General features: G+C 41.6%; 1 pseudogene across 1 annotated transcript; it reads right to left on the bottom strand.

Annotated features, from left to right (window-relative positions):
- Nucleotides 1–763: 763 nt before the first annotated feature.
- Nucleotides 764–1,317, bottom strand: LOC309806536 (large ribosomal subunit protein uL22-like; annotated as a pseudogene). The gene has a single exon. The product of its transcript is annotated as a large ribosomal subunit protein uL22-like (transcript).
- Between the last annotated feature and the right edge of the window lie 1,264 nt (nucleotides 1,318–2,581).

The following is a 2,581-nucleotide window of genomic DNA, read 5'->3' on the forward strand; positions in this document are numbered from 1 at the left end:
CTTTCAACCATCAACCTCTATTATGCGGTGAAAAACAAACCTTTTTCTCTCCTAAGTACAAACAGTTCAGTTATTAGGGGGAACAATTACAATCTCTTTGAGCCTGCTTCTTTCTTTCTATATGAAAAACAACAATTTAAACAAGAAACATGCATGTTAGGAACTCCACCAACAAAGAAACATGGGTGAAAGAAGTCAAATAATTCCATTTTTCTATTTGATAGTAATTTTGCTTGTGTGTACTGAAAGATCTGTTGAAAGAAGAATATCTAAAATTAGCTTCCTCTCTGCAGGTATCATATTACCTTTGCCCTCATCACTGATAAGCATTCTCTGAGGGTGGAGGAAAACAGGTTTCCAACCCGGTTCCCAAGGGGCAGGGGGGTGGGAGGGGGGTGATCAATCATAGATGAGAAATACATAAAAGCCAATTAATTCAGGTTACTTAACCTAAGAAACCTTCATCCTTCCTGCTTTTTCCATGTAAGGATAAACCTCAGAGACAAGCAGGGACAAAGGATACGGGCCAGGTAAGCAGCTACCATATGCCAAGCACTGTGTTAAGCACTTTCCATATACAGTCCATTTAAACCTGACAACTACCCTTTGGAGGAAACATTACCTCAGATTTATAGATATCAAAGGGATAGCCACCAGTGAAAACTGAGGCTCACAGAGCTTAGATATATTGCCGAAGGTCACAGAGATGGAATGTCCACTTTTTAAAAAATTTATTTTTATTTGCATTTATTTTTTGTGGCATTTAGTCCCAGGCCATAAGTTTTTGTTTCTTCAGTTTCTTCTGGCATATCTTTTTCTTCTGTGCAACGTCCTCTTCTGGTTTAGGAACAAACTGTTCTTTTTCAGTATGGATCATCTCAATGTGGCAGAGAGAGCTCATGTATGGGTTGATCAGCCATGATCTCTGTAAGTCCAGTGTCGCATCTTGGCAGCTTTGTTCACCTGGATGTGCTCAGTGACCAGAGAATCTACATCTAAGCCCTTAAGTTCAGCATTACTCTCTGCATTTTTGAGCATGTGCAGTAAAAATTCAGCACTCTTTTTGGGTCACCGACCCTGCGTCCAGCCCCACTGTTTGGCCTGGGCACACCTACCAACTCCACCATCGTAACGACGGAATGGCACACATTGCTTCTTTGAAGTGACATCCTTCACATACTTGGTGGCTTTTTGGATATGCATACCCTTAATGGCCTGAGCAGTTTCACGAGTGTTCTTAAAGTGAACATGAAGATCTGAACATCTTGACTTGCATGGTTTTGTGGGGTTTTCTGGGTCAGGTGAATAGCAAACCATTTTTAGAGGTCACCTCAGGCTGCTTATTGGAAAAGGGAAAGTCCACTTTTAATCAAATTCTAGACTGTCCATGGCAGAAGCAGACCTTTTTCCCCCCTCGTTTCACATTTTGCCACCTCACTCATTGGTCCTGCCTAATTTAAGGTCTGTTCATTTCTGTGGCTTCAAGTAATTAGACAGTTGTTCAAGCAACTGAATCCAAGAGAACCACGTTTAATCAACATTTCCCAGGATCCACGTTTGGGGGGTACAGGCATAAAGCTCCCAGCAACTTTTCAGCAGACGCTATCCATATGTCTGGATTATTTTCTGTCTTATGAATGGACAAATGTGGTTACCAAGACTACACTCTATTATAAAGTAGGGACCACCTACATCCTCTAATTCTCACTGACTTTAATAAAGGCACCTTGGCCAGAGGTTATTGGACTGTGGGAGGACACTTGAGAAAAAAGAAGGAAAAATTCAGTCATGCTAGTGTCAGGCAAGAATTGAACCAAAAGTACCAGGCATGAGTGAGGGTTATATGTGCCACATTATGACAATGACAAATGGATGAAGTCTAATGTTCATCCACCTTGAGCTAAAAGCCTCCCAGAAATGAGAGAAAAAAAGAGAGAGAGACAGGATGAATGAATGAATGAAATTTGTTATGGATGAACTAGACTTTCCTGATCCTATTTAATGTTATGAGATGGAAGTTGTCAAGGGGTCTCCTAAATTAGAAAGACAGCTTTTTTTTGGTACCAATCACTGAGTCCTCGGTATATAAGCACTTCCTAAATATCTGATCCCCAGTTCTGCTTGACACCTGGCTTCCTTTTGTTTATCCTAAGAACACTTGGATGACAGTACCAAAGGATGACAGACAGAATCCCACTTGTCACAGCTAATGAGTAATTGAGTTCTGTGGTATTTACCTTGCAGACATCTCAAGCACTTGTCTCCTTTTCTCCATGCTCATGGCCACCATGGTTCAGGCCATCCTCACCATCAACTGAATGGTTATAATCTCTTTAAATGGTTGCTCTCCTCCAAACTTACACCCCCCCCCGTTAACCCAGCATCCACATGCAGCCAGAATGACAGCGCTCTAAACAAAAATGCTCACTAAGCCACTTCTCTATGTAAAACCCTCCAGTGGCTCCCTTTGCCCCAGGATAAAAAATGAAAATAACAGCCAACAACAAGTGGGTGCATAATGTGCCAGGTACTCCATGACTTAATTCAGTTCTTGCAGCAACTTTATGAGAGAGATACAGCC

This window comes from Mesoplodon mirus, assembly GCF_964341445.2.
Source record: "Mesoplodon mirus genome assembly, chromosome: 6".
NCBI classification, from domain to species: domain Eukaryota; kingdom Metazoa; phylum Chordata; class Mammalia; order Artiodactyla; family Ziphiidae; genus Mesoplodon; species Mesoplodon mirus.